Genomic DNA, 25,479 nt, shown 5'->3' with positions numbered 1-25,479 from the left:
AGGAGTGTAGAAAGGAGTGGCACACAACGGAGTGGTATAGAGTAGAGTGGCCTAGAGTGGAACAGCATAGAGTGGAGAGGTCTAGAGTGGAATAGCGTAAAGTAGAGTAGCGTAAAGTACTGTACAATGAAAAAGAGCTCAGTGGAATGGTGTAGTATAGAGTGACATAGAGTGGAACAGCGTAGAGTGAAGTGGTGTAGAGTGGAGTTGTGGGCAGTGTAATAGCACAGTGCTGAGTGGTACAGAGTGGAATGCCATAGAGGAGAGTGTCATACTGTGGAATACCATAGAATAGAGTGATGTAGAGTTGAGTAGCATAGAGTGGAGTGGTGTAGATTGGAGTGGCATTGAGTGTAGTGGTGTAGACTGAAGTGGCTAGAGTGGAGTGGAGTAGCATGGAATAGCATATAGATTGGGGTGCCATATAGTGGAGTGGCTTTAAGTGGAGTGGTGTAGAGTAAAGGATCATTCAGTGGAATAGCATACAGTGGAGTGGCATAGAGTGGATTGGGCACAAAGTGAAATAGCATAGAGTGAGGTGGCGTAGAGTGGTGAGGCGTACAGTGGAGTAGCATGTTGTAGAGTAGAGTGGAGTGAAGTGGTGTAGAGTGGACTGGAGAGTTGTAGAGTATAGTGGAGTGTCTGAATGTGGAGTGATGTGCTGTAGAGTACAGTGGAGTGAAGTTTTGATCAATATTAGCGCTTTTCCCATGTTGCGTCAATAGTTTGTCACTCTTCTTGGTTATACTTTTCATAGACTTTTTAACTCACCCTGAGATCCTCATGTTTACTCACCATTAAAATCCCTAGCCTTTGAATTCCCCCACCTATACTGTCCTTTATGTTTGTGCATTTGTAGGATTGTCCATGTCACCTGGACAAGGGAGTAGCCAGAATTTGTAATGACCCCTACTTTTGACCAAACACCTAATGACAATGAGTAAATTAAGCAAGAATGCCTGACTCCTTCTGAAAATGGTCTCCTTGACAGTTGCAACTTTCCATCTATCAATTCATCCTCACATCCACTTTCAACTTTCACCTTTCCAAATTTCTATCTAATCACCCATCTATCCCTTCATTCTACCATCTGTTCCCTCTTCCTTCCAGCCATCCACTAACCAATCAATGATTCTATCTGGACCACATTTATCACACCAATCCATCCATCCACCCATCCACCCTTTTCCGCTTTCAGAAGGAAGATGCCAGTGTAAACCTAAGAAATATTTTAGTGGGACTCAGGTTATCAGTTCCAGAGACATCCCTAAATTTAGCAGCTAAAGCGGAGGGTTGACGACACCGAAACCTGAAATGGACTCCAGTCCTCATTGCAGCTGTCATAAACTGCCACAGAAAGTGGCAAGAATAACTGGATATACTGTTATTACTTAGAATTGGAGGAATGTTTCATTCCGCACATGGAATTGTCAGAATTAGGTGACTCCGTACTAATCATTTACCAATGGAGTTCTGGCCAAATTCCACCAATCTACGTGTGGCAGAATTTTTTCCCCACAAGGTTCCAGAAATGCAAGCTGACAAGCGTGCAGGTGATTTTGCATTCCCTAGCTCGATTTTCTATTGTGGACGGTTGTGGGCGCAAGAAGTCATGGTCATAGGGCTGCTCCTCGAATAGATCTGCTAGATTTTCTACCCAGAGAATCAACAACAATTAGTACAAAGTTCCCCACCGGGATTAACTAAAGTAACTCAAAGGAGCCTCTCTCTTACAGGGTGTGACAAAGCAGGGAGTGAAGTAATCCCTTTTCGGAATCTAGGGTGCCTCACACATACCAAAGGTTGAATGGCTGTTGTCATCCCACCCGATGAATGTCCAGTATCATCATTGGCACCCTGCTCCAACGGCAGGCTGGCGGTGCAATGCCCGTCGGGCAGCACAAGGTGCTGCGCTTTCGCGGAGATCTTTTATTCCTTTTGCCAATGGGTGCATGTGTGTGAGGGACCTAGGAAGTGCAAAAGTGAGCGTGGGTGAGGTTAAAACAGGTCAGTAGAGTCCAATAGGGGAACCTTTAATAACATGGCTCACTGCCTCATTAAAATGCGTGAAAAGGTGAGGGGCACTGAGGCGTGATGGTTAGGGTAATCAAGCCTCATTCAACCCTCAGTCCAAGTGCGGTCGACATGTTTCATGCCCAACAGGGCAATTCATCAGGACCAAAAGTGCTCATAAATTGCTATAGAATTCCTCAATAATTAAGGAACTGGGTATACGACCTGGCTTGTGTCGCAGGATCAACCCTTCATTGAAGCCCTCCCTGGGACCGCAGTCCCTGGTCGGTGATCCCCCCGGCTGACCTGGTGAGGTCAGTGCTGGTTAACTAGCACCTGACTTGCTTCTGGCACAGGCGTGTAGACACCTACCCCGCCCACGTCAGTATAACCGCAGATCAGCCGGTACCTACCCAACAGAAACAAAATCAAGTCCAGTGCCCGCGTGCACTTGCGCACTGCATGGTGCTGTTTGCCATGATTTTTCAGCACTGCTAGAGCTACTGGCACTAAATTGCAGCTCAAGCAGCACGACATGTAATTTTTACCTCCTTTGGCAGAATGCCACTGAATCTCGCAGAGCTTTTCTGTAACCAGGGGCGGCCTTAGGCATGTGCAAGCTGTGCACCTGCACAGAGCCACCAAACCCCAGGGGCCACCACGCCAATATATATCCTTAATATAATAATCCTCTGAGGATGGATACATATTTGCGTGGCGGCCACTGGCAGGGATTTGGTGGCCTCCGGCTCTGTTCCACTACCAAACACCCTGACCCCCCCCCTCTTCATTGGCCTCCGCGCTCTGCCACGCCCAGATCCCCTCTTCCGGGGCCCCCTACCTACGCTCCCTGCCCAGGGCCGCCATGAGCTTAGAGCCGGCCCTGCTGTAACTCAGTGGGATTCCATGGAGTGTAACTCGTCGGGTGACAGTCACTGCGCTATACAAATATACCAATACATACAATACATACATACAACTCAGCGAGTTTCACCCACCCCTAGTTCTTATATGATCATTGCAATGAGGCCCTTTTGCTCCATCCCTAGTCCCACCCAGGACCTGGAGATCAAGACAGAGAATGAACTAACTGAGATATGAAGACACCTAAATCTTTTCTCAAGTGAGCCACAGCAGACGTTTTGAGCATTTGTATCACTATGCTTTGGTCAAGTAGTTAAAAATACAATAAAACAAAATTGAACCACAAATAAGGCTGTAACCATAAATACTGTTCATCAAGCAACAACATCCCTAGCAATGCTGTGCAATGGGATAGTGCCCCTTAGAAGATTGTGCTAGGGTAAAATGTTTCTCTGGAAATGGGGGCCACACAGTGCTCATGGTTTGACTGAGCTGCAGATAATGACATTCCAATACTGTGTGATAGAATTACTTTCCTTTCATCGTTTTCTACTGGAGTAAAGGGAGTTTTATGAAAGTAATTGGAACACGCATTTTAACAAGGTAATCTGTGTCACCTGAAAGCTTTTAGGATAATACTGATGATTGGCATATTATGCGAAGATGAGCAAGAAAGGGAATTCATTATCAATTCTCTTCTTTGTTTTATCTATGTAGGCTTAGATAAAATAGTCAGTCAGTGAGATTCTGAGGTGCTATTCTTGTTTGATATAATACTGTATACTTGGTTTATTCTGGATTATTCTCACAATTACTACCTGGCTGAACTCTTGATAATGCAGAGACTAACCCAGAGCTCTTATAGTAAAACATTGTTTTTATTTTGCACGTCATACCACTCTTCTGCCATTGCCAAACTTTGTAAGTAGTAGTAGTCACTGTTACCCAATTTAAAGTACTCAATTTAGTGACCTCAGGAAAGCAGAGTCTACCTTGTTCGGATTTGAAACCTTGACCTTCAAATCACTAGATCAGCAATAAGCATTTCTAAAAAATCAATCTGGAAATCCTCAAAAACAAATTATTGCTAATACCCAGATCCACTCGGAGATCCTATTAACTTCAGTTTGACTCACCTAAGGTCCTGCTCCTGATAACCCAGGCTCGATACTGACAAGAGTTTTGCTCCTGATAGCACTGAAGGATTTAAATGTCTTCTTCTATCAATACAGATTTAGGGCATATTTAGAGTTTGACGAGTGTTATTCTCCATCATTAATGTGAGATATATTCTGTTCACTGCATTACAAGTGCATTATATCATATGGCATTTCTTATACGGCAGATGGCTATCCATCACGTTTGTAATGGAGTAGTAAGCTATCCGCCAAGCTCTAAATTAGACCATTAGTAACCATTCTTATTAATAGTGCTAACATTCTATCATTAAATGTCTCTTGGTAATTGACCGAGTATGTCAGGTGTGTGCTTGTGTATAATGCCCAGGCTTAGTAACAGACCTACACGTATTACTTCATACACACAAACTCACTCTAAGTGTTCTTCCTGATATTACCCAAAATCACTCACAACTCCGATCTGAAAAACACAGACTCGACAAGAGCCCTCCCCCTAATAGCACAGAGACTCACTGAAAGCTCTGATCATGTTTATTCAGCTCCAAGCTCTGCTCCTGATAATACCCAGGTCCACTCAAGGCTCAGCCCCTTATAAAGTCCAGACTTTAGAACAAGCGCAAATGTCTACTTCCTCTGGCACAGAGAGACCACTCTGCTATCTGCACACACTCACCCACACATTCTGAAGTTAGGGGTTCTTACCTTCGCTTTATTGCAGTAACTCTGCATTTCAACACCGGCAGACACACCAATTTCCTCACAGTGTTGCTGCCCTGCCTGCCCTCCATTGGGCAGAGCACAGTGAGCCCACCATCAGGTGTGAGCAGCAAGTTGGCTTTCATGGGGCTCCAGCTTCCTTCTAAACAAGGATGTAAGAGCAGTGTGGCAGTCCTTGGGGAAGGATGCTCTCTTCCCAAAGAGTACTTTGGAATATGCTGCTTCCAATAGACACTTGAATATTTCAAGAATGGTGCAAGCTTTATACCCAGGCGAAGGTATTTTTTTTTAAATACTTGGACACCTCTCTTTTCCATGCAAGTGACACCATGTCGAATGGGAGACTTCAGCCAGCCATGGGATTTTCACTAACATGTCACATTCTGTGTCTTGTTTAGATGTTAACATTGTTCGTTTGAATAAAAAAAAATCCAAGAATGCAAAGTGCATTTGGCCAAAAAGTCAGGTTTATATTAAACATGATTTCAATGAAACTAGTGCAGTACAAATGACACAATTTGGGGCAAGTAGAAGAATATTATATTGAATAAAAATCCTATTCTGCACATTTAAAGGACATTACAAGTCATCTTGCACTTCTGTCACCTAATAAAGGCACTTATCCTGCAGTCTTGTGCTTCTGTGCAGTAAGATAATTCCTCGATGAGTTGCAAGATCAATATAATGTATAGATGGGTGAACTTTATATCATACATAATAAACTGGTTACATTGTGGTAATTTTATGTGATCTACCTCATCGTTGAAAAGTGAGTATTAAAAGAAATCCTTTTATTTTCCCTATCGAAATATTATTGAAGCATTACTAATTTGTTATGTGACTGTGTAGCTCCTAGAAGTGTGTTGAGTTTGGCAAGCAGTATATTCCGGGCAGTATCTTTAAATCTGATCAGATTAGCTAGACATTAGTAGGGGGTCTTTCGCTACTGTGCGCTACTTGTAAACATCTCTAGTTTCTTTTCTGCCCACAGGACACGGGTCGTGAAAAAATGACCATCCAAAGTTGGAAACAGACAGCATAAAGTTATGCCTTCATGATGAACTTATGATGTGGCCACAGGTAGGTATATTCGAGGCACTTGAACTGCTTTGGATACAGTTTTGTTTGAACGGATAGACGTGGGCAATAATACCTCGTAGCAATCACTTTCGAACAACTGAATAACACGACAGCCCGTGGAGATAGATTCCTGGAGCTCTACCCAGGTCCTCGTGCAGACCCTGGCACCCAGTCACTGCCGAGCCATGCCAGGCTGTGAACATGCAGTGCCAAGAACTCCTCTCCTGATCTCTAATTGCTGTTTTCCTCCTCTGTCCTCCACCTTCATTATTTGTATTATTTTTCTGACTCATCTGCGACAATACTTCATGGTTCATAATATTCTGCCATAACAGCCGTTTACATGAATATTTGCACTTATTGTAAACCTACTAAATTGACTGCACGACTCAGTCTAATTTCGCTCTATAAACGTATTCATTCAGGATGAAAGGAAACAGGATAGATACCTAGGTAGTGGACGGGAGGTTATTTTTTTTTGGGGGGGGGGGGGGGGGGAATACAAGGGGTCTCTGTACCAAGCACACAAAAATCCTAAAATATGTCTAAGGAGGAAAAGAACGAAACACCTATGGAAGTCTGCAAAGATATGACATGACAATATTTGGGAGGTCCAACTTCAAAAAGTTGAAAGAAATACAATATGAAAGTCCAGCCATGTTTTCCTTGTATACAAATTCCCGGGGGTCAGTAGAAAAACACGATTTTGCAACTACTGCATTTTCCTTGCAGATACGAATTTGTTTTAACTGATGATATAATCCACCCTCTGCTGCATTAGTCACATATTTTTAACAACGTTTTAAACTCAAAATCAATAAGTATTTAAATCCCTGCACACAGTGTTAACTCTTGCACCAGACACTTTACATAACTTAATTGGCCAAATTTCCTTGTAGCGGTGACAATGTTTTTCGGATGGAGCAAATATCCCTAACAAACCAGGGGAACCAGGGGAATGACTTTTCTTTACACCAAGAAATAAATGCCCTAAAATATTTAAATATAATTCAGTCCGAGTGCAAAGACCGATCCCTTCTGCCTCATTATTTTTTCCCCACTATTTACTTAAGTTCATGTTTACATATCAGACACATTTTTCAAAGCTACAGGCATATCAGACAAGTAGGTTGCATGTTTCTCCAATGCCCTGTGTATTAAATCCCAAGGTGGCATGTGCATAGGAAATATAAAATGTACTATGCAGTTCAGCAGCTGCTTATATTTGAAAGGGGTGCTGTATAATTGGTAGTTCATTTACCTGTCCTTCCTGCTTTATTCAGCCAACCCCGCTGTATAATTTGGTATTCCATTGGCTTTACCAATACACATAAGACATGTCTGTAAAGTTTCAAAAGTACTATGATTCGCAGTTCTACAGTTGCATGCATTTTAGCTTAGGTTTTAAAAAGCAGCATTATTATATCAATGTTAGATTAGGTTTTAAAAAGAAGCAATATTAAATCTGAGCTGCCCTAAGATTGTATGAGGTACAAGGAAAGGGGCCCTGGATGGGGAACATCCTTTACGACTAAACTTTAACAACGCGGTACTGTTACCACGCTACTTTTACAACGCAAGTCGTTAAACGACTTGCGCTGGGGGGCGCTCCAGGATAGGAAATAGTTTAATTTACTATCCAACTCCTTCCCTAGAGTCCACGGGGACTGGAGTTGGAATAGTAAATAAAACTATTTACTATCCAGCGCCCCCCAACGCAAGTCGTTATAACGACTTGCGTTGTAAAAGTAGCGTTGTAATGGTACGCATTGTCAAAGTACGCGTCGTAACGTCATACATCCCCCTGGAAAGTCTCTCTCTCTCTCTCTCTCTCTCTCTCTCTCTCTCTCTCTCTTTCTTTCTCTCTCTCTCTCTCTCTCTCTCTCTCTCTCTCTCTCTCTCTATCTCCCCCCCTCCTCCACGGTGCCTGCTGCAATTAATCTTGAAGAGTTGGGGAAAGCAACTAAGGCACCTGCCTCCAATGGCGGCTCAGACCCTCCGAGGAAATGTCCCATGGAATATATGGTGAATCCGGCCCGTCAGTATTATTGTATATGTTGCACGGAAGGCCGCAGGAAAGTGTAAATCCAACTGGCTTTGTGTCCAGAACTGTGTTACTCCAAACGTTTATGGGCCCCATCATTTATAGTAGTAAATCTAGAGAGATATAAGCTTGCACAACGCCTCACACCGAACTTGGCAACAGTACAAATCTCCAGTGAAATGTGATAAAGGTTTAATTAAAAAGTTAAATACACAAAAGTGCAACTAAACAAAAATGGAGAAACACAGATTAGAGAATTCAAAAGGTATCAATTAAAACATAACCATCGCAGAAACAGAAACAGTAAGGAACTGCGGGGCATATTAACAAGCAATAGCGATAATTATCGCTATTGCTTGGTTAGCGTGAAAAAATTATCGCCGAGCTGCGGCGATGTTTATCGCAGATAAACCTTGGTATTACCAAGGGGTATCGCAAATGCGATAAAAATCGGCTGCAATGCATGAATATCGCTGAAAAGTCAGCGATATTCATGCATTAGCGAGCTAATGCTCTTAGCCATGTTATCCACCTCCCATTGGATAACATGGCTAAGAACTGCTCAGGGCAGGTGTTAACTTTTGGAGATATTCGCCATTAGCGCGAATATCTCCAAAAGTTGGTAATAGGAGATAGCGATGTTAGCGACTGTTTCCAGTCGCTAAAATCTTGGCACGCCCACTTTGCATGTCATTAGTGATAAATATCACTGACATGCAAAGTGGGGTCCAAGATGGTCGCTATCTCCTACTAGCTGTCGCTAACTGGTGTTAGCGACAGCTAGGTAATAGGGAGATAATTTTATCTCCGCTTTCTTGGTTTTTAAAGCCAAAAAAGCGGAGATAAACCCCCTTGATAATATGCCCCTGCATTTTTTTAATTTCTCTTTATTCACATCCATTTTTTATCATACATTCAAGCAGTATCTGCAAAGAAAGACAACAAGCACAAGCATCTAGAAATCAGACGATGCATGTCTTTGCTTCAAGGACTTTGGGTCTTTTTCCGGGTTCACTGGTACAAGTCTTCCTACAAGAAACATAGGGGCATATTTACAATTACTGGTGCATCCCTGCAAATTAGCAGGGATGCGCCAGTAATTGTGCGCCATGCCTCCGCCACCCATGATGCGCCGCATTTACAATGCAGCGCACCATGGGGCAAAAACGGCACAGATGCGTCACGCATCTGTGTCGTAAAGGTGTCGCATTGCTGGTGTTAGCGACAGCTAGGTAATAGGGAGATAATTTTATCTCCGCTTTCTTGGTTTTTAAAGCCAAAAAAGCGGAGATAAACCCCCTTGATAATATGCCCCTGCATTTTTTTAATTTCTCTTTATTCACATCCATTTTTTATCATACATTCAAGCAGTATCTGCAAAGAAAGACAACAAGCACAAGCATCTAGAAATCAGATGATGCATGTCTTTGCTTCAAGGACTTTGGGTCTTTTTCCGGGTTCACTGGTACAAGTCTTCCTACAAGAAACATAGGGGCATATTTACAATTACTGGCGCATCCCTGCAAATTAGCAGGGATGCGCCAGTAATTGTGCGCCATGCCTCCGCCACCCATGATGCGCCGCATTTACAATGCAGCGCACCATGGGGCAAAAACGGCACAGATGCGTCACGCATCTGTGTCGTAAAGGTGTCGCATTGCTGGAGTTGCGTCGCATGCGTGATGCAACTCCAGCAATGCTCTAGGGGACCCATTCTACTAATGCTGTGTCAAGCCTTACGCCTGCTTCAAGCAGGCGCAGGGTTTTGACGTAGCATTGGCCTAAAAGTGACTGAGTGAAATCTTGTAGATTTCACTCAGCCACTTTTAGGAGGCGTTCCTGCGCAGGAACGCCCCACCCCCCCTGCGCCGGAACGCTTCCTTAAGGCGCAGGGCTTTACAACGTGACGCATCTCCCTGATGCGTCATGCTGTAAATAGCCCGCACCATTTCGTATCTTTTGCGCCGCCGCTGCACCACAAAAGTGACGCAACGGAGGGCGCAAAAGAGGCGCAAGGGACTTGTGAATCTGCCCCATAATGCCTAGGAATATGGGTGGACTTTGACATGAATGTAACTGTGCAAACTTCAGTCATTGGGTTATGCGCATCCAGCATAATGTGTTTTTTTTTTGGTTGCTGGTCACATCATTTTTGTGTGCTGGAGACTTATTGTGCTGCTTGAACTATGCTAGCAACGTTCACATCATGACTTTAGAAGATCTATAGGTAATCCAGTGAGCTGGTATATTACATGCATTTCATCATGAGGGGATACCTTACTTTCATTTTTAACACAGATGATTCCCATGTATTATATGCAGAAAAACCCATAATTTTTCTGAGAAGTTCAAATGTCACACACAAAAAAACCTCAATTTTTCCCATGGACATCCTTTAGGGGTCGCCGGGGAATGCACCTGCGACCCCTGGCTTGCACCTTGCAACCCCTTGCACTGTCTTTGTGACACCTGGCCTCAGAGGGGGCAAGATCAATATCTGGAACACAGCAAACTCATCCTTCTGGATGTAAGATTAGTGCTCCACTCTCCCTTGTTTTCTGTCATTTTTTTAATACACCAATAGTGAATAATAGTGCATTATTCACTATAAGTCTAATAAGTGTAGTGTACAGTTAGCTGGAAAATAACCTTTCTGCCAGCTAGATAGTTAATACAATTCTTTTAAATTCAGGTCGTGTGCATGCTTGCGGGTAACAGTGTGTTTATGTGGGAGAGAGTGTATGAAGTCCCTTCCACCACCCAAGGCATTTTGGTGAATGGACATCCATGATTTTTCCATCCTTAGAGAAATGCAAATGACTTTCCTTGGAATTCACAGAAGCCATTTTGGAATGATTTTAGTTATACTTTGAAAACAGAAGATTCCAAGAGGACTGCCATTGTGGACATGAATATATGCAGATGCCCAGGTGGAAATCTTGGGTTGTTTTTTTTATAAAACTATTAAAAAAAACGTTTAAAGAGGGCCACAATGAATGTACAAAGATACATGTGCAAGCATGGCCGCCATTGTGAAATGCCTTTTCATAAAGCGCAAGGGAAAGCCTTTCAAGATGGTCTCAGTGCATGTGCACACTTGGTTACTATCTGTGAGGTAAAACACAAATTGACAAAGCCAATAGCCCATGCCACATTCGAAAGTCAAGGCCTGTTAGCTTTGCCAATCCTTGCTTTATTACCTTCTATCAACTCCTCAGCCCACATGTCAACATTCAGACAACATACCCCTTACGTAAACCACACACCTCACTTGCATTTTGGAAGGTGTATTGCCTCACATGTTTCATCCAAAAGAATCAATAACACATTTTCATTTTGACTGAAGACTATGGAGAACTGATAGGTAGAAAGGAGCAACAGTACTAAAAGGTAAAGCGATTCTAGGGCAGGAAGGGACTGTTACAATGCATAGTGGTTGTAGTGACTCCTGTCAATGCTAGTTTTTCAGTGGCTCTGTGTCCCTTAGCTTTGTTATTTTCCTTCCACACTCTTCAGAAATGCGCCCTAGTGTTGAGCTATATTGATGCCCTGATGAGATGCGTGTGCTATTCCTTAACCCACTTTCCCCTTTTTCTTATTGGGACCATATATACACACTAGTATCATTGGGGCGAATTGGTGAGCACTGTGACTCTCAACTGATGATCTTCACATTTTCTGCAACTCATGACACAACTCCAATCTCCATTCCAGTTCTCTGAAGCTTGTGTTTAGAAGATCTAGAAAGCAAGTTTCCCAAATACCTCTTACTCACACATGTACCTTTCCCTCATGACGTAAGCAATGTTTTTCCTTCTACACCCTTGCTTCCAGGAGCTAGGCCAGGATCTGTATTTGTTTTGTCGCGCTATTCCTGGGAAACAGATTATTAGTATCAGCTCATGCCAGTGTGTGACCTTTAAGCAGATTGTTTGCATCTTTAATGCTCCTTCAGAAATCTGAATATTTTTTCTCTGCTGAAATGCCTTTACATCCAACTTATATAGGATCTATCAATATTATTATAAAAAACAGACATTATGATTTGTAATGTAAGGTGTGCAAAAAAAGAAAATATTTTCTCCTACACATTTGCCTAAATCTGATGTTCTTTATAAATCATAATATTCAGTACAAAAGATATGAGCTACTGGTTCACTATCCACCTATATTCAAACATCATTTTATGCAGTAAATACAATACAATGAAATAATGCATTTATAATGAATACATTAAAAATGAATGCTGTGAGGGGATCAAAAGCAATATATATGCAAAGCACACACCATATTTCTATGGGTAACTGAGTTGCTACATAAGGGCAAGGTCTATAACATTCATAAAGAAATGTGGAATCCTGTCTGAATATGAGACTCATTAACAGCTGGACTTCTTTACCCCACTGACCAGATATTTGTGTGACATTAATACAGTCAGTAAAACCTTTGTCATTTGTCCATATTTCTCATTGCTTTACTTGCCCCTGAGCCCTGATGGTTTCACCAAGTGTGGATTGGCACCAAGTAAAACCCGGCCCATGCCAGTAATTCTGTTGCGGCAACACTGGCCCACTTAGAATCGGGTGGGGTGGTATCGTCCCTCTGGAGACTTCTCTATCTGACTTGTACTGAGGACCTATAGAGAGCTACTTGAGGACCTGGAGTGCAGCAGGTGTATCTTTATTCATGAGTATGCTAATGAACAAAGTGCTATTTTAAATTATCATCTTTAATTGAGGTCCTCCATCGGAAGACTGCCTTGTCCCATAAAGAACTTTCAGCCACATGCATCAAGCGATTTTGGAGTCGCAAACGGTGCGAATCGCAAAATTCGGCCGTTTGCAATTCCAAAATCACTATTTGGGATGCATAAATGCAAACGTACAACAAATCACAATTTTTTGTGATTTCAGAAAATGCGATTGCATTTAAGGAATCGCACTTTTGCTATTCCTTAAATGCAATGCAGGAATGTTTAAAAAATTGCGAATTCGCAAATAGGGGGAGCAAATTAACACGAGGTTGAACCTCGTGTCAATATGCTAAATCTTTCAAAAATGCTCAAAAATGCATTTTTGAAAGTGTCATGTCACACACACACATGTCCTTTGGACATGTGTGTGTGAAACTTGCACTTACATAAACATTTCACGGGTGCAGGGGGGGTCCTTTGGACCCCCCTCAGCACCCTTGAAATGCATTTACAAATTGCAATTCCCAAAATGAAAATCGCAAAATGTTAATGCCTTCCCATTAATTCCTATGGGCCTTTTGGCCCATAGGAATCAATGTTAAGGTTTTCCTTAATTGCGATTCGCAAAATGTGAATCGCAATTAAGGAAAAATAAGGAATTGCTAAAAAAATTACGATTTTTTGATGCATTGCCCTTTGCGATTCCTTAATTGCGATTCCTTAATTTTCGCAATTAAGGAATCGCAAACGGCACCAATGATGCATGTACCTGTTTGTCATTTTTTTTACCCATTAGAATGAATCCTTGTAAGCAGGATTTCTTCATTCAATCCATTGACTGTTCTTTGGATCTTTATTCGGTCTTGTCTTGATATTTTTTATAATTTGTTCTCCACTGTTCGATCACTGGGTTTGGCTCCGCCCTCACTATATTCACTGAAATTGCCAGATCAACCAACTCCTGTCACTTTCGGTTTAATCAAAGAAAACCATGTATTTCCTCGTCTGAATTTGATTCCATCATCCAAGCATTGGTCGGACAGTACAAATGCGTGGGTCCTCCCACTCTCACTCTTGCTTCTGTACAATATGTATCTAATACTACAATTCATGTGATGTTAAATGCGACACTGTTTAAACTTAATACAACAATCTTGTTTTCTTTACTCTGCTTGCCATTACACTTTTTCCCTATGTTGCATAGGACTGATAGATAAAGAGGTGCTGATCATCCGACTAAGAGGTAAAGGGGCTCAATACAGCTCTTTCTAGAGGACTCAGGACACAGGGGTTTCGGAGAGAACCAATCATAGGATTAAGCAAATAGATTGTGGTCGATAGAAGAGGTGCAGCCAGAAGGCCTGTCAGTGACGTGTGTTTTGTGGTTTTGAGGTACCTAAAGATTGCCACTGTATTTTTATGACCCATCTACCTAATGTTCCACATTGATGATATATGCAAAATGTCTGACAAAGATGCTGTTCATCTTCTGCTTAGTATTATTATTATTATTATAAATATTATTATTAATAATAATAATAATAATAATAATAATACATATTTATGTTTTAGATTGACACAAAGGTGTCAGGTAATAAAATATCACAAATAGTGCACTCACCCTCATATACTTCTCCCTCTTCGCACCAGTCCGAAGGTACATATTACTTGCCATAGTTCGCCATGGTTCTGGGTAGTCCTATATCCCTCTTGTCCCTTTGTCCTCCCCTTCCATATCTCTGTCCCATCATCGCTTTGTTTCTTCTTTGAGACCTTCATTTCACTACATCCCTGTATCCCATCCCCCTTCCCATATTTGTTCAATTTTTTTGAGGCAGCCCTCTCCATAATAGACTGCTTTCCCCCATGCTCTACACACGTCTGTTCCCTCTATCCAGCCTTGTAGATTTGAATTCACTGTGCTTACCACTTTGGCATAATTTCTTTCTTCACTACTATAGCTCTGTCAGATTCCCAGTAGCACTATTGGAGCTTCGGCATCAATACATAGTTCAATAGCCTCTTCTACGTACAGCTCCCTGCCAATGTCGTTGGAGTTTAGGGCGATCCCATAGTGTATGGAGGAAAGTGCCTTTCTGACCACTGTTCTGCATGCATTTATCATCCCTGGCCCTGCAGATTCGGGTGCAGGAGGACTCGGGTGTAATAAATTCTATGAAGGACTTTCAATTGGATTAAGTGGAAGCCCGTCTTCATGGCCACTTCTCTTCGGATTTATAATGCATCCCTTCAATCGTCATCCTAGAATATTTCTCTGCCAACGTGCCCTTGGTTGGTCTAGTTCCCCCTGTGTGTTTCTCGTCAGTGTGCATAGGTGAGGGAGATAGGCTTCGCATTAATGCAGCCATCTAGTGACCTTCTTTCTAGGGGGGATCCTCTTTGGTCTCCTCTCCCTGAGGGGGTTCTGACGTGCAATGCATGGCGCAGTTGAAGGTATTTAATGGCTGCCACATCGCTATGCCATTTGTGACCTGCATGTGTTTAAAGGGTACAATCCGTTTGCATCCCATACATCATCCACAGAGGAGATGCCTGTATTGCCATTTTTAAACCGTGGTAATCTTGACACAGGGCCTAGTCTCATACTCTGCCACAACTGCGTCTTCAGAGTTAGTCTCCTCCCCCATCCCATTTCTCCTTTTAGCTCATGGCAGATGAAGAGGACAGTTGTGGTTGCTGGTGGGACGCCGACTTCCACCCTTCGCCGTATAGTGCGTGCTAGTGACCTTTCTTTCCCAGCTTGGCTCGGTCCATTCTAGATGCTCTAGAGCAGCATACACCTATTTGTTTGCATTATTATTATTATTATTATTATCATCATCATCATCATCATCATCATCATCATCATTGCTTATAATAATAATTATTAATAATATAATAATATGTTTTTGCAGTATGGTAGTAATGGTAATTAGATATATTAGTACACAACGAATGTAGCCAAAAGGCATCAGAAATGTGCACTGGGCTAAAGGCAAAGATACAGTAGATAAGCGGTCGAAGGGGCAGCTGGGTTCTAAGAGAGGAAATGGCCTGCCACTGTGCCGTTCTTCTTCTTCTTCTTCTTATGTTTATTAGTATGGAGCTATTGGAGGCGTATGCGCTCGAAGGCTTCTGTAGCCACATCAATATTAGATTGCAATTAAAAATAAACACAGACCACAGACTCCTCCGCTAATCTAGTTTATTAGTTGTAATCGCTGCCTCTACAGCTCATTCTAAACACAAACGCAGCCTGTTTCAGCACCCTGGACAGGGCGGCCATTTCAGCAAGGTACAGTCAACCAGTGGTTGAAGGGGCAGCTGGGTTGTGAGAGCAGAACTGGACTGTTTCTTTGCTATTATTAATATTATTACTCTGAGGCCGCAGTTCGGCAGATGGGATCAGAAGCCTTTACAGCCAGATCAATGTTAGATTACATTTATTACAAATAAAAACAGAGCACAGTTTCTCGTGCTATTCCTGCTAATTAGCTTTCCTTTCAGCTGCTGCCTCTACGGGCCGTACCAGAATAAAATGCATATTTTCAGCACCCTGGACAGGGCGGCCATTTTGTGTAACACAGATCCGTTCATTGCCGGCCTCTGTGGCTAGCCGTGCTGTAGGACGCGTTCACTGAACCGTTTTACAAACAAGTAACTTATGCCCACATTTACTAAAGGATTGCGTGGACGCGAGAGAAAGTAATTTAACACTGCACACGTGGGTCTTTAAAATGGTAAATAAATTGACATTGCCTGAGCACCGGTGCAAGACGTTATTAAATGTGAGCCTTCATTTGTTTACAAACGCAACTACGCTGTTACTTTTCACATCTTCCTTACTAACCTCGCTATAGAAATGAGCCAGTCAAGGATACTGGTACCAGTTGACAGCAAGATTTATTCACAAAAAACAGGTAGCACGCATGAATTAGGTAAACGAAAATGTTACCAGTGTACTGGATCAGAATACAATCTAGTCAAAGACCACAAAAAAAGACCAGAACAGAGCACTGTAGAAACACTATGTGAACTTTACAGAGAAACGCCACTCCCCAAAAATGTGCCACGTCTTTCAACGTTAGGAGTTGATTCACCAATAATGAATTAAGTGAAAGTATAACTTTCACCTGGTACTATTTTCAATTCACAAATGATTCACAAATGGAGGTACACATGCACTACGCTATTGAGAGTGTGGACTGAGTGCGCGTTTCGATGGAAACACGTAAACATATCATGAAAAAAAAACTAGAGGCCCCTTTTGCTGTTGGAACGTCACTTTTTGTGACATTCCCTGGCGCAGAAGCCTGCGTGATATTTATCAGGCAGAACTACGCCACTTTTTTTGGGTTACTGCTGCCTGATAAATATCTGTCCCTTTAACGCAGTTTTCTGCGTGAAAGGGGCGTGCAATGGGTGTTGCTGGGGGCGTTCCAAGCAACATCCATGGCATTTTGACATTGCCCCAGATTGACGAGAAATCATAAGTCTGAGGCAGTTCCAAAAACATACGCATCGTGGCGGGCCTTCCTGCTGTGCTGCCCTACTGCAAAAGAAAAGGGCAGGAATGCGCCTGCGCCGTATCTATCAGATACAGCGCATTACTGTCCTTTTCCCCTGCTCCGGCGCACAATGGGCTGCCGTACGCCAGCGCAGGCACCTTTGCACCATGGTGCAGGCGTGCCTGCGTTGCGGGTATGATTATTTTTGCACAGGAAGGAAAACCTTCCTGTACAAAAATATTCACAAGAAGCTTTTTCCTCTTTCTATGTGTGCTGCATTCTCAAGCACACATAGAAAAAGGGAAAATAAAGATATTTCTCCTCGTTGTGCTTCCCATACGACCTCCCCGTGGGAGGCATACGTTTTTGGCACTACCTCAGATTTACGATTTCTCGTAAATCTGGGCAGTGTCAAAATGCGATGGATGTTTCTGCGAACGCCCCCAGCAACACTCATTGCAGGCCCCCTTAATGCAGAAAACCATATTAAAGGGACCAAAACGTATCAGGAAGCAATAAGCCAAAAAAAGTGGCTTAGTGCTGCCTGACAAATTTCATGCAGGGTTCTGTAGCACACATGGAAAGAGGAAAAAGCCTGTCGTGATTATTTTTGTACAGGAAGGTTTCCCTTCCTGTACAAAACTAATCATCCCCGCAAAGCAGGCACCCTTGCACCAAGGTTCAAAGTAGGGGTGGGCGGGCGGCTACGCTCCGTGCACGGAGTGTGCGTAGTGCCGGCTTCTACGCATTTTGCGTAGCAGGCGTAGAATCCGGCACTACGCACGCTCCGCAGACGGAACGTAGCTGGCCGCCACCCGCCTCCCTCCCGCCCTCCCTAAATACTTTAAATTAGGAGTGTAAAAGAATTAAAAAGCACTTACCTTGCCCGCCGCTGCCCGCCGCGTCCCCGGGGCTCGCGCTATCTCCATTCTTCCGTCTTGTGTACTAATGCGCATGCGCGGGCGGCCGCGCATGAGCATTTCTCACGAAAAAATGCGCATGCGAGGCCGCCCGCGCATGCGCATTAGTACACAAGACGGAAGAATGGAGATAGCGCGAGCCCCGGGGACGCGGCGGGCAGCGGTGGGCAGCGGCGGGCAAGGTAAGTGCTTTTTAATTCTTTTACACTCCTAATTTACAGTATTTAGGGAGGGCGGGAGGGAGGCCTGTGGTGCGTAGTGGGGCTACGCGGAGTGCGGAGGTAAGAGTAGTTTCTCGCCCACTTCACGTAGCTCCGCGAAGCCCCACTACGCCCACTACGCCCAGGGTTAGTTCAAAGGGGCCTGCATTGGCGCACGACAGCCCATTGTGTGCCGATGCAGGGCAAAAGCACAGGAAGTGCCGTATCTGATGGATAAGGTGCATTTCTGCCCTTTTCTTTTGCCATAGGGCAGCTCCGCAGGAAGGCCTTCTGCGCTGCCCTACGGCAAAACCACATAAACGAGGCCCTAACTGCCTTCCTGCTATGTCTACTGAGATGCAAAATGTGACAAATATTTGGAAGGAAGGAAATGTTTGAGTTTCCCTCATACACTTAACACAAACAATTAACTTCCATTTCAACAAAACAGGCCTAATAAGTGTGAAAAGAGGGAAAAAAGTGAGCATAGATGACTTCAGTGTTGAATATATGTGTAAGAACCAGGATGTCTATGCATGTGTGACTACTTATTTGTAATTATGAAAAGAATAATGTACTTTAAAAAAAGTAAATCATTCCCTTTTCTCAAACCCTGACTTGAGTATTCAATGAAATGCATATATTACACAAGTGCGAGCTTAGAGGAATTAGTGCATGTCTCCAATGCACTTCAACATCATGCTGCCATGAAGGCACTTTATGCACTCCTGACATTACATGAAGGAGGCAAATTTGCACGCATGCGTAAAAACTGTGTGCAGGTTTATCATTTGTCTCTGTAGATCTGTATATATTCCCAATTTTCAATGACGATAAAGAATAAAGTTTGATGATAACCCCCAAAATATGCATCTTTTGTAACCAGGTTTGTGGCAAGGAGAATACAGGTCTAAAAAAACAAACCAGTGTGTATCAGGTGTCTTTTTCTCCCACATATCAATTATGTCTGCCACTGGGAACTCGCCAAAATGTAATTTCGAGAGGCGCTTTGGGCTGCAGGCGGCTTCCATTGAAACAAATAGGGCTCAGAGCCAGGCTGTATTTTAATTAGATGGGGAGCCTTGCCAGGCATTAACACTTGCTTTGGGTTTAACACTGGAGACTCTCTCCTCAGTGATTATCACAGTGATTACATACATGGCTTCTATACAGAGACTAAGCATGGGTGAATTTTGCGAATCTCGCGTTCGCGAATTTTGCGGATTTGCGAATTCGCAATCTGCAAAATCCGCGAATTCTCGCGAATTTGCGGATTTTTTTTTGGTGTTCGCAAGTGTTTCTGCCAGTTCGCGAGGATTTGGTACTAGTTCGCAATTGCGAACTTACTTGTCGGCTCGCAACGGTCGCGACTATGTTGTTTCTACGTCTGGTTCATCATCACAGCCTCCCAGCACCCTCTGTTTCACCACTGGCACCCTCTCTTTGACCCATGCCACCCTCTGTTACATCAATGCCACCCTCTGGTTCATCATCACTGTAGAAGATGGGGGGGAAAAGCAAGCCCACCTGCCCTGCTTGAACTGACATGAATTAATTTGGGGTTAGTTTATTAACAACACCTGCCCTGCCCCAACTGACAATAATGAATTAGGGGCTAATTAATGTGTCACTGAAAGAATTTGAAGTTCCAGCCTGGCACCTGCTTGTCTGCTCCTTTAGCTGTAAATCAGGACCTTTGTGGCATACAGTTAAGGTCAGAGCAGGGTCACACAATAGTTGCAAGCAGGCAACCGAATTCTGGAGGGCCCCGCAGGAAGCACTACAGGGAATCGTTACAAATCATGAGGTTGACCTTTTGCACCTGCTCATTGCTTTTTCTTTTGCAAAAATTGTTTTTCGGTTTTTTCGCGCTATTCGCGGGGCACGGCGTCGTGCGAAACCGACCGCGGGAGCCGCCAATTCGTGCGAATGAGCTTTTTATTTTTTTGCGGCTTGTTGTTTCGCGAGTTTTTTTGCAGTATTCGCGAGCCGCTTGCAGCGCAACACGCAAACTTACCCCAAGATCGAGTACGGGCGCGGCCATTTTGTTTGCGTGACGTATTTCCGTTTCCGCCCGCTATGTATAATCTCGCTCAGTAAGCGCATTGCGAGTAGAGGTTCGCACGAGATCGCGAGGGAAATCTCGCGCGAACTTACTTTCGCGCTCGTGAACGGGCGCCGGCCATCTTGTTTTTCATTCATTTCCTGTGTCTGGGCATGGTGTTTAATCCTCTTGGTATCTTTGCCATCCTTTGCTTGTTTTCAGTTTTTTTTTTACGATTTTGCTTCTTATCTATCCCTCTCTTTTCCTAGCTGTATATTTTTGTCTTTTCTGCTATTTTTCTTTACTTTTAAACTACTTTTTTAAACTCTTTTCTTTTCTTCTTCCCTATCCTATTCTTTCTTAATTTTCTACTTCTTCCTACCTTACCTGCCCAGACCATGGTCAAGCCAGGCGCCGTGAAGCTGCCCAGGCACTTGAGGGCCGCAGCGGCGGCGCGGAGTAGTTCTGGACCCAGTGCCAGGACAGCAAGCGGGAGATTGAGGGGGGAGCAGGTGACACGACGGGAGATATTCAGCCCGGAGGAAGTGGGCGCGCTGGTCTACTTCATCCAGCGCCGCCTGCCCAGGACCATCGCGGGAGGCGGCAGGATCGCGGCCGGCGGCTACAACATGCGGGAGCGCCGGAAGCGGTGGGAGAAGGTGTGCTGGGCCATATCCCACCTCTACGGGGTCCAGCGCACCTACAGCCAGGTCACCCATCGCTGGACGGACCTCCTGGACCGCGAGCGCGACCTGCTGGACCAGCTCGGCTTGGAGATCCCCGGGCTTGGTGAGTAGTAGTAGCCATTTAATCACTCACTACTATGATGTTTTCTCCTGCTCTGTGTTGTTGTATTGCAAATATTTGTTTTTTACATGGAGCAAGCCAATAATGCCGCTGATGACGATTACATTGTAGTTAAATTATATTTCAAAATCTTCTAGGGGGCAGATTACATTTACAAGCCCCTTGCGCCACGTTTACGTTGCCTTGCGTGACGCAACAGCGGCGTAAACGTGGCGCATCCCTGTGAGTCATTTACAGCATGACGCATCTAGGGAGATGTGTCACGTTATAAAGCCATGGGCCTGCACCACAATGGGTGCGTTCCTAGTACGCAGGGTGGGCGGTCCGGCGGCTGTGCGCCTCGCAAAATTGCCTGCGTGAAATCTACAAGATTTAACGCAGGCACTTCTGCGACGCTGCTACGTCAATTCAATTCCTTATGCCTGCTTGAAGCAGGCGAAAGGACTGACACAGCATGTTAAGTATTGGGTGGCCCTGAGCATTACTGGAGTTGCATTGCGTTGGCGACGTGACTCCAGTGATGCGCCGCTCTTACGTGACGAGATGCGTCACGCAAGTGCCTACCCTTGCACCAGGGCGCGCCGCATTGTAAATGAGGCGCATCTGCCGTGTCGCAAGGGTAGTTTTGCGTGACACATTTGATCTGGCGCATCTCTGGAGATGCGCCAGAACGCGTAAGTAAGTATGCCCCTAAGGGGCAGAATTGCAATTACCGTCGCATCCCTGCAAAGTAGCAGGGATGCGCCATTAATTGTGCGGCCCGCTACCACCACCAAACATGGTGCGCCGTATTTGCAATGCGGCGCACCATGGGCCCAAAACGTCACCGAAGCTTTACTGCTGGAGTTGCGTCGCAACGATGGCGCAGCTCCAGCAATGCTCTGGGGTACCCTATCTCCCCAATGCTGGGTCAAGCTGTACGTCTGCTTCAAGCAGGTGCAGGGTTTGTGTGACACATCATTGTCCTAAAGGTGACTGATTGAAATTTTGTCGATTTCCCTCAGCCACTTTTAGGATGTGTTCCAGCGCAGGAATGCCCTCCCTTGCGCCGGAACGCCCCCTGATGGCGCAGGGCTTTATAACGGGATGCATCTCCCAAATGCGTCACGTTGTTATAATATTATACGCCGCACCATGGCGCCCTTTTTTGTTTAGCTGCTGCGTCACAAAAGTCACGCAAGAACGGAGCAAAAGAGCCGCAAGGGGCTTAAATCTGCCCCTTCCTTTGTACCCCTGACAATAAGAAAAATAGTGGCGGTGGATTGATAGTTTGACTATTTAAATGACTGGTAATGTAGCAGGCAACTGTTAGTGTTGTCACTGATCTGACTGAAATCACAATGGAGTTTGTCTGTCACTTTGCGTCTTGCCTGCGGACTGCTGCCTGCCAGTCCTAGGTGAACCTTTCAGTACTTTGTTTAGTGAGTTACGTGACTTTCGAAGTCACAGGTCCGCAAATAAATGAAAACTAACCCTAATCAATATAATTTCGCGGAAATATTTTGTTATTGTTCTTTTGAAATGTTTGATTTGGTTGACATTGACAAGCAACAATCATCCATGTTTTCTGTTCTTTCTTTCATGTTGTACGTCAGCTCCCCCCAGGGGCGAGGGGAGGACACAGGAGCAGCAGGCGGCGGATGCTGTTCAACAGGGCCAGGATCGGGCAGGCGAGGGCTCCTTTGCTGGCCCCAGTAAGTTTTCATTTTAGACTAGTACCTATTTTTCCTAGCGTTCCTCATTTGACTTTTTTCTAAATTATCTTTGATCTTCTTGTAGACTGTATCTAAATTCTTATCCTGCCTCTACTATGACTCCCTGTGGTATTACTAGATTATTCTTATTAGTCTGTCTGTGTAGCTAACTAAGATTGCACGGTTGGCGAAACTCCCATTCTAGTCAGCAATAGCTCTATCAACTTAGTGCAGTCCTCTGGGATTGTCCATAATGTCTTTTGAAGTGTTCTATCTGGACTCATGCTTGCAAAAATTGCAAAACCTTTCGCTCAGTCACTCTAGTCTGGACCAAAAAACACAGATTCTATTTAAGTTTAAAAGCTTTATTAAAAGTAAACACATTTATTAAAATGAAGTCATAATAAAACTAAACGTTTAACTGATAATGGAAAAGTGGTTAGTGCGGACGATTAATTGAAGACATTTCTTGTGGTCGAGCCGAGCTCTCACCTGGTTTCAACTTGATCTTGTTGTTAGAAGTCCATTTTCTGTCTGTGTGGAGAAAAATGGTGCGTGTTAAAAAACCAGCCTTCATCAGTTGTGCCAAAAAGTGCAGCAAGACAACCTTCCCTGAAAAAAGGGACATTTTTTTTAACTTTAAAGTAGACAGTCACAAATTACATTGTTTTCACATGTCTTCATTCCTAGACCAAAGACTAGTGAGTGCTTTATTCTAACATTCTTAAATGTACTTTGTAGGTGGAACATCTGGTGGCGGGGCCAGCGTGGAGGTGGTGGTGCTCGACACGGAGGCGGAGGGCAATTCTTCAGGGGAGGAGGCGGCTGCTGTGAGAGTTGAGACGGTGGTGGTGGCGGCCAGAGGTAAGCTCTTATATATTCCTTACTTATTGAGATTGAAGACTAGCTGGGAAGGCAAGAATATGAGATGCATGGCTGGGTGAATGATGAAGCAATGATGGGTGGAAGGACAACAGCCTGGGTGGGTGACACAGAAACTGTATGTGTCCATATACCTGGATCATGCTACTATCTGACTCTTAGATAGCATATGTGTATCTAGAGCAGAAGTACTCATAGTACGGCCCACGGGCCGGTGGTGGCCCGGCAAGCCTTCCTTGGCGGTGCGCAGACCTTGCAGACAATCACTGCTCCCCCGGCCCCCACAGCAGAGGCTTTGTTGTATTTCACCTGTTAGCACCCCTGCATCTCCACTCTGACAATCACTGCTCCCCCGGCCCCCACAGAGCAGAGTGGAGATGCAAGGCCACAAAGAGGTGAAATAGAACAAAGCCTCTGCTCTGTGGGGCCGGGCAAGCAGTGATTGTCAGGGTGGAGATGCAGGGGCGCTACAACAAACAAAGCCTCAATAATATGTTAATGGTCTTTTAAAGACCTGTTAAGTACTTTGGTGTTGTTGTCTGTGTGTGCGCGTTGAGGAAGCGGTCTCAACCCGGGCTGAAGGCTGACACAGATAGACACACACACAGTGAGATGACAGAGGGGGAGGGAGAGGGAGGGCAGGAGGGAGAGAGAGATGGAGAGGGAGGGCAGGAGGGAGAGCAGGAGGGAGAGAGATGTATGTAAATGCTGGGTCTGGTGGCTCAGTGGATGAAGGCATCTGCTGCAGGGACCTGTGTGCAACCTCATGGTCACAAGTTTTCGTTTTGCTTTAGCCCCGCCCCCTCTGACTCCGCCCCCACCAGTGCGGCCCTCGCCACAAACTACATTGTAAATTTAGCCCCTGAGAGAAAGTTTGTGAGTACCCATGATCTAGAGAGAGTAGACGGTCAGTGGATGAACTAAGTGTAACTTTGAAGAGCATGTAACACTGCACCCGCACGTCCGTTCCAGTGTAGGAAAGGCAAGGAAAAGAAGTTTTAATTTTGTCCAAATACTACCATCAATAGTAGCAGTAGTTTGTATTGCAAGCACAGCATAGATCCGGTTATTACGGTGGCCACTCCCTACCTCTCTTAATAAGTTTAGTAGTACTCAGTCATTCATGTGTGGATGTATCACTGGTCACTCAATAAAAAGCAAAGCACCTAAAGTCATCCCATATATAAGCAAAAACATCCCATGTGAAGTGATAGATAATCAGATTATTTATCTTCTTCAATTTTCCATTTCTAGTACTCATTTCCACTGTAGGGTGAAAGTTAAATTAATTAAGCAGTAGCCCTTGAGTTGTAACAGAGTATTCTCAGTGCCACCCGTAATAGAAAAGTAAGAGCTTCACCACCTGCATGTACTGGACGGGTACAGTAACGCAACGCAAGTCTAGGTCACTCCTCATGGCGTGCGTCTCTTTTTCTCGGGTGCAAGTTTACTGCGCTGGCATTATGCCGGCTTGCAGAAGATAACGTACCAATTTTCCTAAACAAGAGACAAGAAGAAGAATAAGACTGGTGTACTTTCATAGTCGACTCCAATGGAAGTCCATAGTGCTCGTAGAATTTGTTCCTTAAACTCCCACTAATGTTAGAGCAAGGATGAAGAAGTGTGAGGTTAGATAGATACTGGCCTCAATAGTTATGTAATGCGCTTGCAAGTTGCTAGTTGTAGTGCAACACAAATTTCTGCTGAATGATTGAGTTAATCTTAAAGAGCATTGGTTACAGACTATGTCTTTCTTTCTTCATATAGGTTCTCCTTCCAAACGAACAAGGAGGAAGGAGCTGGCTATAGCGGCCCGGCAACGGAGGATCGATGCCACTGTGGCCGAATATCGGCGGCTGGTGGCCCTGGAGGAC

This window comes from Lissotriton vulgaris, chromosome 12 (genome assembly GCF_964263255.1).
Source record: "Lissotriton vulgaris chromosome 12, aLisVul1.2, whole genome shotgun sequence".
In the NCBI taxonomy this organism is placed as follows: Eukaryota; Metazoa; Chordata; class Amphibia; order Caudata; family Salamandridae; genus Lissotriton; species Lissotriton vulgaris.
This window is presented reverse-complemented; position numbering follows the sequence as displayed.